The following is an 11,922-nucleotide window of genomic DNA, read 5'->3' as shown; positions in this document are numbered from 1 at the left end:
ATATATATATATATATATATATATATTATAATTATAATTATAATTAGTTATATGAAATTTAGTTATGTGGAATTAATTATTTAATTTATTATTTCATTTAATTTAATTTAATAAACATTTTTCGTTTGTGTTTTTCCATTTATGATTTAATTTAATTTTTCGTTTATGTGGAATTAATTTGATTTAATTTTCGGTTTATGATTTCATTCAATTTAATTTAATCCTATCATACTATATAATAAAGCGTAATTTTTTTGGCCAATCACATTGCTCCATTTTCCCGCCTAAATAAAATTATGTCGTTTTGTGAAAAATGCCTTTCGAAACTCCCGATTAATAAACATTCATGAAGCACATTATTCGAATAAATCTGGGAAAACGAATCGTTGCTTTTTTTAATTACAAATTTGAAGTGGTTGACATCTAATTGAAGACATCATTTCTGAAAGGATGTTAAGTTTAAATAACGTAGTTATTCTTTGTCATTGTTCCTGTAAACGCGAAAAACTTGAATTGTATATATTCAAAATTCAAAGTATCGGTTACAAGTAGTATCAAGTATATATCAAACAGGAAGGGGTACAATCTCTGTATATGAGAAGTCCTCTGATTCTCTACTAGCAGTATGCTTATTGAAAGTGTGCCGAATTTGGAATATGCCAAATTGGAAGTGTGCCGAGTTCAGAGTATGTTGAACTTGAAGTAGTTCTTTGTTGGAAGTATGCCGAATTCGGAATATGCCGAATTGGAAGTGTGCCGAGTTCAAAGTATGTTGAACTGGAAGTATGCCAAGTTCGGGAGTATGCCGAACTGGAAGTATGCCGAGTTCGGGAGTATGCCGAACTGGAAGTATGCCGAGTTCGGGAGTATGCCGAACTGGAAGTAGTTCCTTACTGGCCTCCGGAGTTATGTAGCTTGTTCTTCAATGAAGGGCTAATATGCAGCTTGATCTTCAAAGAAGGGCTTCCGGTGTTCAAATGGCGTATTCCTTAGCGCAATATATGTAGTATATATATAACTGTGGGCGTGTTCCAGACGATATCCTGGCGAGATTTCGGCAGAGCTTCGATATGCAGATTTCCAGAGCTCCAATTTTTGAAAATGAAACCACTATTTATAGTGGTGAGGGTGAGAGAAAATCTCCAACCAACTCTTAATTCCTTATTTAATTTAATTTCTTTAATTAAATTAAGGAATGTATCGGGACACCATTGCGTCCAGGTTCATGATTTCATTAAATTTCCAAATAATATCAAATATTCAAATTTCTCAAAATTATATAATCCACATATAATTTTGATGGGCCAAGACCAAGTCAAACCCGCTAATTAGGCAACCCAATTCATCCAAGCAGCATTGTCCAACTCAATTAAATATTCCACCAACTTGGGCCGAACAATCCAATATTCAATTACAATTAATTAAGTAATTAGACCAATTAATTATTTATTGAGCCATTTAATTAACCCAATTAAATAAATATTAGTCCAATTAGCCTAATTAAAGTAATTAATTTAATGATCAATTATCCACCACTACCGAGTAACATGCAAATCGGTCCATTCAAAATTTTAATGCTTACAGTTCCAAAGCTTGCTTATTCATTTTTCTATAATAGTCCTGATTCGGATTCAATTCTACCTCTATATAAAGAGGTCGAATGACTTGCAGAAGTACAACTTGAGACTCTGAGAATAAGTAATACTATGCAAAAATATGTCTTCTCCTATGAATCTGTTGAGGAGATCAGTTCACTGCACACCAAAAGAGCAGTAAGGTTAAATTACCAGAAGTTAGAGGGATCATGGCCAATTATATGTAGTAGTTTCTAGGGTGAGTAATCCTAATGGTCTTAAAATCTTAATTTGTGGGGGAATCTAGAGGTCTTTTAAACAATACTCAAAATGTAGTTTACAAAGAAATCTTTAATAATGTGTAATTGTTTTATTTATGGAACGCCAATAAATTATATTTTGTCTACTTATTACATCTAAAACCTTATTGGTCATATATCTTCAATATCTCCCGTGAACGTCGCAATGACCCCCGGTTCTCTCTTGACTTCCTCTCTGGCAGCGGCGACCAATCGGTCGCCGGAAGATCAAGACCTCCTGGAAAGGAGTACCAAGAAAACGAAGAGAGGGCGTGAGGTGCTTGAAACAACAACTTCACCACTATTGGAAGCGTTTGTTCAAGATAGCTTCAGTGTAGAGGGTGTTGAAACCCCAAATTCCAGCCAGTGGAGAACCCCTGACGCTACTCCAGGGCAAGTTTGGTCTCGACGTGAAGGCAAGCAACCGATTATAGAAGACGAGGCCTCAGATGACGATGTAATGGACGAGGATGGAGCAAAATACGAGTACCCGGTCATTCAGGTCACCAAGGAGGAGAAGGAAAGGCTGAGGCGACTATGGCGCCGCTCTGTAATCATTCGAGTCTTAGGAAGGTCTGTAAGTTACTCTTATCTGCTTCAAAGACTCCAGCGAATGTGAAGGCCAGAGTCTCCGTTCGAACTGATAGCACTGACCCATGATTTCTTCATCGCCAAGTTCGAGTCTTTGAGAGACTACGATGCTGCCAAGTTTGGTGGCCCTTGGATGGTATTCGATCATTATCTGACGGTTCAACAGTGGAGGCCAAATTTCGACCCAAGAATTGGTAAGGTGGAGAAGCTTCTAGCGTGGATTCGATTTCTATCACTTCCGATATAATATTTCGATGAGGATTTCCTCAAGAAGATTGGTATGAGTATTGGCCGCCCTATCAAGATTGACAACACTACCAGTCTTGCCTCCAAGGGCAACTTCGCTAGAGTTTGCGTTGAAATCGATATTGCGAAGCCCCTACCATCAAGATTTGTCCTAAATGAGGTTGAGTGGCCCGTAGAGTATGAAGGAATCCACTTTGTGTGTTTCAAGTGCGGAGTTTATGGTCACAGGCAGGAGCAGTGCGGTGAGAACGAAAGGAGGGAGGAAACCAATCAGCCGGGCCCCTCGGATTTGCCTGCAAAAGCCAGCTCAATGCCGCCGGAGAAGTATGGTAGGTGGATGCTTGTTACACGAAGGGACAGACGCAACAATGGTAGGAATCCAAACCGTCCAGTGAATGCCCCTCCTAAGGGTAACCACCAGACTCCTCCCAGAAATGATGGGCAAATAGACAGAGGGATCGCAACGCAATCTAAGATTGCAACTTTAGATGGGCTTGAGGATGAATTGGGCACCCAGAGACAGAATTCCCACCCTGCGCCAGTAGATTTCCAACAACCCAATGCAACACTCCCACCGATTCGCACCAATTACCGTAACAGACGTCCACAAAAGGAGCCAGCAAGTGTAGAGGAAGGCCAGGAATCTGTCCAACAGCTTGATTCCCAGCGGCAAAGGCAATCGGATATGCGTGGAGGATTTCGTGAACGAGGTGGAAGGGGAGGCGATCCCAACAGAGCAGCGGCGAAACTAGAACATACCATTGTTCATGGTTCTGATAGAGGGCGTAACATCTCGACTACGGTGGTTTACCAGAATGAGGAGTGCGGAAACCATGCTTCTCTGGAAGATTTGGAGAAGGACTATAGACATGAACCTCCAGATCCCATGTATGGCTTGGAAAAAGACTATAGACATGAACCCCAGACCCTTTGATTGGATTGGACGTAGACATGGCAATTCGTGTATACGGGTCCGTTAACGGGTCGACACGATAACGACACGAACACGATAAGGCTAAACACGGACACAACACGTTATGGTTAACGGGTTCAAATTTTTAAAATGAACACGAACACGGTTTGTTAACGGGTTAAACGGGTTGACACGATAGACACGTTTTGTTAACAGGTTTCAAGTCGTGTCGACACGAAACCCGTTTAAACCCGCTATTTCTATTAATATATTAAAAAAAAAAACTAAAATTTAAAGTTAAGTTATATATTAAAAAATCCTACAATTAAATCCATCAAACAAACTAAAAAATATTCAATTCATAACATTCATAGAATGATAAAATAACATCCAAAAAGCATAATTAAAAGAGAATATACTAGTTTTTAGAATACAATTGAACACACAAAAAAATTCAAATTTCAAATTGTTAAGCATCAACAATTGGTGTAGGATCTTGACCTAATGTAGTAAATTCATCCTTAGTCATGTTCATAATATCTTTTGTAACCTCATTCATTACAATGGTTGTTACCTAAATGACAATGGTTCTTAGCGGGTTATAAACAGGTTGTGTAAACGGGTTCGTGTTAACGGGTTAACACGATAATATTAACGGGTTAAACGGGTTCTTAATAAGTTTAACAGGTTGACCCGTTAAAACACGAAACATAACGGGTTCTTAACGGGTCAACCTGTTAACGACCTGGGATACGTTAAGGCTAAACACTAACCCGTTAATTTCGTGTCCAATTTCATGTCCATAATTGCCAGGTCTACCTTGGAGCGTGATCTAAGGCACGAGCAGACATGCCATAGTAGTGAGTATAGAACTTTCGGGGAACCCCCAGATGAGACCATGCAGGAAGTGCCTGAGGATGTTGTTCAGAGTGACCACGATGCCGTAGCCCGGCAGCGCCAAAGCGCGCCTGCTGCTCCAGCCGGTATCCAATGATTTTTCTCATTTGGAATTGTCAGGGTGTTGCCTCTAACTCATTTAGGCGCACCCTGAAACATCTGTTGTGTTTACATAATCCTTCTGTTGTTTGTTTATTAGAACCCAAAGTTTCGGGTGCTCATGCTAACAAAATTTGTTCAAGTTTTGGCTTTGATGAGTGGCTCAGGGTTGAAGCGGTAAGCTTCTCAAGTGGAATTTGGCTCCTATGGAGAAAGTCAATAAACATTAGTATCATTAGCACGCACCCCCAGTTCATCTCAATGCAGCTTGCAGACAACGATGCGAAACCTTGGTACATATCTATGGTCTATGGGAGTCCGAGCCAACAGTTAAGGAGGAGACTCTTTTATGATCTTTCTGGGAACTCATTTGAGCCCCAAGGACCTTGGATTGCAGTGGGGGATTTCAATTCTGTCACATGCGGGAAGAGGTTAGCAATGCGAAGAGTTTCGATCGTTCTAGATGCTCCGATTTCAATGACTGGATCTTTAAGGAAGGGTTGGTGGATCTAGGATTCAAGGGCTCGCAGTTTACGTGGAGGAGGGGCAACAGTTTTGACTCCTTCAAAGGTGCCCGCTTGGATAGAGCCCTCTACAATGTTAATTGGAAGCTTCAATACCCCGATGCCAATGTGCAGCATCTTCCCATAATTGGATCAGATCATATTCCCTTGTTGGTGGATATTGGAACTAAGCACAAGGGAGGTAATTTGAAGCATTTCAGGTTCAACCTTGCATGGGCAACACACACCACGTTTCAAGCTATGGTGGATTCAAATTGGAAAAATGATTGTGACTTAGAGTTAAATAAAAAAATGGTGGCTGATGCTCTATCTAGTTGGAATAGAGACACCTTTGGTAACATCTTCCAAAGGAAAAAGAGGCTCATAGTAAGGATTGAGGGGGTCCAGCGTAAGATTAGTCAGAATCCGAGAGCTGACCTGATCAAATTGGATAAGAAGCTACGTTTGGAATTGGATGAAACCCTTTACCAGGAGGAACTAATCTGGTTCCAACGCTCAAGAGAGGATTGGGTAACGTCGGGGGAAAGAAACACAAGGTTTTACCATACAGCAACCTCGATTAGAAGCAATCATGCAAAAATTAATAGCTTGATAGACGAAGAGGGACAACTCATTACGGAGGATAGCGGTCTAACTGAACACATCCGCAGCTATTTTGCTAGTCTCTTCTCGAAAGAAGAAGGGACGAGCATCCAGCGTTTGCCCCACGGCCATTTTCCACCACTAAGTGATGCAGACTGGCTTGGTGTTATGAGAACTCTCACTCTGGATGAAGTCAAAAAGAACTTGTTCGCAATGGCGCCATGTAAAGCTCCAGGTCCAGATGGATACTCGGCTAGTTTTTATCAGAAAGCATGGGGAGTAATGGGCGAAAGCCTACTTAATTTCATTAAAAATTTTTTTGAGGAAGGGGTACTACCGGCAAACTGCAAAGACACTTTGCTATCACTTATACCAAAGGTTCCTAGCCCGAGTAGTGTCAAGCAATTATGTCCAATAAGTCTCTGCAATGTCTCATACAAGCTAATAACGAAGATTATGACATCCAGGTTAAAGAATATTTCGAGGAAGTTGGTTGGTCCTCACCAAACCAGTTGTGTCCCAGGCAGACAGATCTCAGATAACATCCTTATATATCAAGAGGTGCTCAATTTTATGAGGAATAAGAAAGGCAAAGGAGGATGGATGATCACGAAGATTGATTTGGAAAAAGCCTATGATAGGCTGTCTTGGGACTTTATTGACGATACTTTAAAAGATATTGGGCTCAGCAGCGTTTGGAGGAGAAATATTATGGAGTGCATTTCATCCTCAAGGATGGCAGTCCTATGGAATGGTCAGAGAACTGAGTGGTTTAAACCAGGGAGGGGAATTCGTCAGGGAGATTCTATTTCACCTCTAATTTTTATATTATGCATGGAAAGGCTAGGCCATATAATCCAATCTGCTGTTAGTAACGGACGATGGAAAGGAATAAAACTAGCTAGACAAGGGCCTTACATTTCCCACCTTTTTTTTTGGTAGATGACTTTGTGTTGTTTGGCGAGGCAACGGAGCAGCAAGCAATGGAGATGAACCAATGCCTCGAGCTGTTCTGTTCCTATTTTGGACAGAAGATCAGTTTGCAGAAGTCTGAGCTATTTTTCTCAAAGAATACAGAGGTCGGCTTGCAGCAAAGGATAACAGCTGTTACTGAACTTCCAATAGTCACAAATATGGGCAGATATCTGGGCGTTCCCTCGATTCATGGCAGGCTTAAAAATGACTCGTTTGCCAGTATACTAGAAAGAGTCCAGTCTCGCCTAGCTGGATGGAAATCCAAATCACTATCTATGGCAGGTAGAATTACCCTGGTACAATCCATGCTCACCTCAATCCCCTTCTACACCATGCAAATGACTTTGGTACCTGCAGGAGTGGTATCATCCATCGAGAAACTCATAAGGGGTTTCTTGTGGGGGTAGCAAGGATGGCGAGAGAAGATGCCATCTTGTCAGCTGGGATGTTATAACCAAAAGCAATGCATGCGGGGGACTGGGTATCTGCAAATTAGAGCAAATGAACTTAGCCTTTCTAGCCAAACTAGGGTGGAGGCTTATGCAGGACGATGAAAGCTTATGGGCAAGGATTTTCAGAGCCAAATACGCGATTGCAGGTGTTGAGTGTTCAAAGTGGAAATAGAAGAGCAACCAATCCAATGCATGGAGAGGAATACGTAAAGCGGTACCCATTCTTCAAAAAGGCAGCATTAAGCAAGTCAGAAATGGTAGAAATACCTCATTTTGGACTGATAGGTGGGTATGTGATAGGCCTATGTTGGAACTAACGATTGGTAATGTTCCTACCAACGAGCTAAGCAGAAATGTTGCAAGTTACTGGAATGGGGAAACAGGTTGGCTATGGAACCAGTTTGACCATTTACTCCCTGCCGAGACTCTAGGCAGATTGGCCGCCATCATGCTGAATGAGGACCAAGAGGCACACGACACTCTCTGCTGGAGTAAGGCTGGAGTAAGGAAGCTTCAGGCTCCTTCTCTGTAAACTCTGCGAATAGGGGAAGTTGAGCAGATCGAGGCATCTAAGTGGAACAACATCTGGAAACTGAAAGTACCAAACCGCATTCGTACGTTCATGTGGCTTGTTGCTCATGGTAGGATCATGACGAATAGTGCCAGAGTTAAGAGATGGATTTCTTTGGCTGACAGATGTTGGTGCTGCATGAATGCCGTGGAGGATGTTGAACATGTACTGAGATCTCGTCTTGAATCAGAGGCCGTCTGGAGATCAGTATTCCCACCTTCGTCTTACATAAATTGTTCCACCTTACCGTTTGGGAGGTGGCTCGAGAAAGGGCTAACTGACAAAGGGAATGACCGTCATCCCTATGACAGTAATACTCTTTTTGCATTAACGGCATGGTGGATATGGAAGTGGAGGAATGAAGCGGTCTTCAATAACTCGAGGAAGCCAGTGAATATAAAATCCATGTGGATTAGATCATAATTTGATGAAATTTGCAGAGCTTTTGGAAGGGCTAAATGACTCCCCCCTCAAGGCGACCGTTCCTGCTGGAAGCAGCTGTGCTGGGCAACTCCTCCACATGAGTTTGTTAAAGTGAATGTGGATGGTGCTGTCAATCCGGCCACGGACAAAGCTAACTGCGGAGGTTCTATTAGAGATTCCTCTGGGGAGTGGAAGATGGGCTTCGTCTACAGAATTGGCTACTGTTCTCCCTTTGAAGCGAAAACTTGGGCACTTCTGAAATGCATCCAACTAGTGATATCAATGGGTTTAAGCAAGGCTGTGTTTGAAAGCGATGCTGAGGAAGTTGTTAAGTACATGAACAACAATAGTAGACCAAGGATTGCAGCACATAATGTCCTGGAAGCATGCAGAAGAGAGCTACGTAATCTTGAAGTGTGGCAGGTCGAGCCAGTTGTTCGCGAGCAAAATCAGGTAGCAGATGCTTTAGCAAAATCTGCTACAAGATATCCCATTGGCCTACATGTCCTCCGTGAGCCTCTTTATGAAATTCTAGGTTTGCTTGAAGATGACATATCTGGTGTTCCTAGATGGCGTGAGTGCCGCAACACAGACTATCTGTTGTAGTTCGTTTTTTGGGTTGCCCCCTTCCAACTTTATATATATATAAAATATATCTTCAATATAAAAATCTTTTATATATTGCACCATAATATTATAGCCGTGCATCGCACGGGCCAACTACTAGTAAAAGGAAATATGGAGTAATATAAAGGCCAACTTTCTCAATTTTCAACTGTTCCAACCGATCTTGTCTTCCTCATCCCTGCAAGAACTGAACCTAAAACCTCCAATTCTCTCCCACCCTTCTCTCTCTAGACGAGTACATCAATCTTCTATTCATAATATAGCTGTAGATATTAGGAACCCTTAATAATCACTGTGAATCAACATGGAGGACAAAGACACAGAGCTCCTCTGTAAAGTCATTGCAAACCACGTGTTCTTGGCTCAATTCGAACCTTTCCTAGCCACACTGCGTACAGTAGTGTGATCTCTATGGCTTCTATTTGGTGTATGTTAACAGGATTTATTGTAATCGAGAATGGGTTGTCTTTTATTTGTACGCCAATTATTAAAAGAAATAGTTATTCTAAATATCATGAAATTCAATTCCTTTTTATCCCAGTACACCAAAAGAATGCCATTAGGGTGGAATGGGGCTAGATTTTTGAGGAAAATATTTTGGGGTATCACATTTATACCACACAGCAATTGAACAATAGATAAAATAAAAAGCAAGATGACACCAAGAGTTAACATGGTTGAATTCACGGGGCACCAGCCCAAATCAAAATCAAGAATTAATGATTGTTTTGGTCCATCGACTATGACATAATTATCAAATTGGTCATCAACTATCAATTTTGACCAATTAAATCCTCAATTATTAATTTCGTAATCGATTTGGTCCTTCGTCAAGCTGATCGACAACCAATTTGGTATATATATTATGACATACACCACACATGTGCATTGTTTTTTTTAGTTAGCCGCCTAGGCCATCTAGGCGCTACTTTACCGTCCGACTAGCGCCAAACACCTACTGCAACTATGCTCATAAGCAATAAAATCTATATTCCTCAATTAAATAAGCAAACTGTAAAAATTGGCGCACATTAAGAAGGAAAACCACTCACCTAAAGCTTTAGACCGGCACACCTTAAGTTTCAACAACTGACGCACCTTAAACACATAAACCACACACATTAAGAAGGAAAATCACGCACCTAAAGCTATCCTGAATTGGACTACTCTATTAGATTGTAGTATCTGCACAAAGAGTCAACTGTTCAAACATACTTTCTCAACCTAATGAAGCACAAAGAGTCAACAACGCCTCCACTGTGGCTCGATCTCATTCTCAATCTAATGAAGCAAACCCTAATGAAGCACAAAGAGTCAACAACGCCTCCACTGAATCTAATGAAGCACAAGCAAACATACTTTCTCAACCTAATGAAGCACAAGCAAACATACATTCTCAACCTAATGAAGCACAAGCAAACATACTTTCTCAACCTAATGAAGCATGAAGCACAAGCAAACATACTTTCTCAACCTAATGAAGCACAAGCAAACATACTTTCTCAACCTAATGAAGCACAAAGAAATCAAGCACAAAGAGTCAACAACGCCTCCACTGAAGCTGATAAGCGTAGTTTCTAGGCATTATTTAGAGTAATTTTAGTGAGTGATTTGCATAAATAAATTAAGTTTTAGGGTTGGTCTTATTATAAATATTATATTTATTTATTTGTTACTAGTTTAGATTGGTTTTAATAAATATTAGAATAATGTTGCATTTTTATTAATATAAATAGTATTTTATTACTATGTTTTATTAGGATATGTCATTAAGTTATAATTATTTTATTTTAACTTAATTTTGTTTTGTTTTTTACTTAGGGACTTGCGCAGCAGTAAAGGAAAAAGAGGGAATTAGGTTAAAGGGGGGTTTGTTTCTTTCACGGCAGTAGAAGTAAAAAAGGGAAAAACAACCCTTTTAAATGGTTTTTTTGTTTGTGGAGTCGGCAGAGGAAGGACGAGACGGAAAGGAGTGAACAAAACGGAAGCCTAGGAGCAGCAGTAGTGTGGTCGGCGAGGAGTTTCCAGCGAGGAAGCAAAGGATTATTCAAGATTCCATCGCCAGAATTCTTGAGCTTCAATCGCGGCTACCTTCTTCTTAGGCTTGAATTACTTTCTTTCATCTCTATTTTTATTCTTGTTCAAATTTCCAGAATGTTATTTATTGAACTTTCCTTACCTTTAATTATGATTATTAGCTAAAACTTTAATTAGGGATTTGGATTAGCCTATATTAGATTGATTGACTATTTTTTATGTGTTGATTCTTCCAATTTCAATTCAATAATTGAACTTGATTATATTTATTTTATGTATTTTAATTGTGGATTGTGTGACTGGCCATTGCATAAGTCTAATATTAGGGTTCATAAGAACAACTGACAGGTGAATTATGAACCTAGAACTCATAAGATAAACACAATTGACCTAAACTAGACATAGCTTTAGGTATTTGTGGTGAGATTTGATTGTTGCTTAATGGGTTCAATTAATGTTGGTGAGATATCGACGGATGATCACAGTTAATTGGATACAACCTAGTAGCTCGACGGAGTATTAGGATATAATTGGAGCAATCATCACTATAATTACAAGAATTAATATTTAGGAGAGTTAGTTAATTATCTAATAGGTGAACCCAAATCCCTAGTCTTCTCTTAATTGGAATTTTTCTTAACTTTAGATTCATAATTATTCTTTTTAATTACATTAATACTATTTGTTTGCATTTTTCCTTATCATCAAAATTGATTATTCAAGATAACAGTTAATAGTGTTCTTCGTGGGATCGACCCTGGAATACTCCAGGAATTTATACTGTGATTGACTCTGTGCGCTTGCAGATTATAGCAATCAAGTTTTTGGCGCCGTTGCCGGGGAACACTTTATTAAATTGTTTTCTTTAAGTTTTTTTTTTCAAATTTATTTTAGTTGTTAGGTTCGTTATTATTTTATTTTTATTTTTATTTAATTTTTGTTTTTCTGTTTTTATTTTGTTTTGTTTATGAACTTAAGGCGATCACTGAGGCATAAAAATATTGAATTATTCCCTATTGATTTTGAAATTGAGCGTACTTGCAGAAAAAAAAAGGGTACGAAGGCGACTTGAAATGGCTGAGAACAATAGAGTGGGTCAACTGGATGACCCC

At 39.8% G+C, this 11,922-nt stretch overlaps 1 long non-coding RNA gene across 1 annotated transcript; it reads right to left on the bottom strand.

Annotated features, from left to right (window-relative positions):
- Positions 1-7,623: 7,623 nt before the first annotated feature.
- LOC109174562 lies at positions 7,624-9,141 on the bottom strand. The gene is made up of 3 exons (XR_002053110.1): positions 8,932-9,141; positions 8,236-8,237; positions 7,624-7,635 (listed from the first exon to the last, which is right to left on the bottom strand). It is a non-coding gene; the product is annotated as an uncharacterized LOC109174562 (long non-coding RNA).
- Positions 9,142-11,922: the final 2,781 nt, after the last annotated feature.

This window comes from Ipomoea nil, unplaced genomic scaffold (genome assembly GCF_001879475.1).
Source record: "Ipomoea nil cultivar Tokyo-kokei standard unplaced genomic scaffold, Asagao_1.1 scaffold0642, whole genome shotgun sequence".
Taxonomy (NCBI): domain Eukaryota; kingdom Viridiplantae; phylum Streptophyta; class Magnoliopsida; order Solanales; family Convolvulaceae; genus Ipomoea; species Ipomoea nil.
This window is presented reverse-complemented; position numbering and strand designations above follow the sequence as displayed.